A 215-nucleotide genomic window follows, 5' to 3' on the forward strand; every position below is an offset into this window, starting at 1 on the left:
TGGGGATGGGGATGGAGCAGGGCTGGGGATGGAGATGGGGCAGGGCTGGGGATGGAGATGGGGCAGGGCTGGGGATGGAGCAGGGCTGGGGATGGAGATGGAGCAGGGCTGGGGATGGAGATGGAGCAGGGCTGGGGATGGAGATGGAGCAGGGCTGGGGATGGAGCAGGAGGGCTCAAGCTCCAGGACCTGCTGAGCTGTCCCCACTCTCCGGG

The sequence above is a fragment of the Chaetura pelagica genome, unplaced genomic scaffold, assembly GCF_000747805.2.
Source record: "Chaetura pelagica isolate M959 unplaced genomic scaffold, ChaPel_1.0 scaffold405, whole genome shotgun sequence".
NCBI lineage: Eukaryota > Metazoa > Chordata > Aves > Apodiformes > Apodidae > Chaetura > Chaetura pelagica.